The following is a 321-nucleotide window of genomic DNA, read 5'->3' as shown; positions in this document are numbered from 1 at the left end:
GCTGAGATTGGTAGGTTTTACTAATTGGAAACTTAGAATGATTTGGAAATCCTCCCATGGAAGGATAGGCTAATAAGTATCTGTTTATAAGAGAGGGAAAATTACCCAATTGACCAGCATGAGAATTTAAAAATAAAACCTTTCCCTTAAAAAAATAAATAAATAAAATAAAAAATAAATGTTTCAAGTCTTAAAATATGGATATAATTAACTTTCTTTCCTATTAAGAGAGCATGAGTCACCAGCAATTACCCACCACCGCCTCCCAGGAACAAAAAATTTTTTAAGAAAGCAAAAAGAGAGACATTTAAATCAACTGGT

Source organism: Myotis davidii, unplaced genomic scaffold (assembly GCF_000327345.1).
Source record: "Myotis davidii unplaced genomic scaffold, ASM32734v1 scaffold7792, whole genome shotgun sequence".
NCBI classification, from domain to species: Eukaryota; Metazoa; Chordata; class Mammalia; order Chiroptera; family Vespertilionidae; genus Myotis; species Myotis davidii.
The sequence above is the reverse complement of the archived record's forward strand: the minus strand, read 5'-3'. Positions refer to the sequence as shown.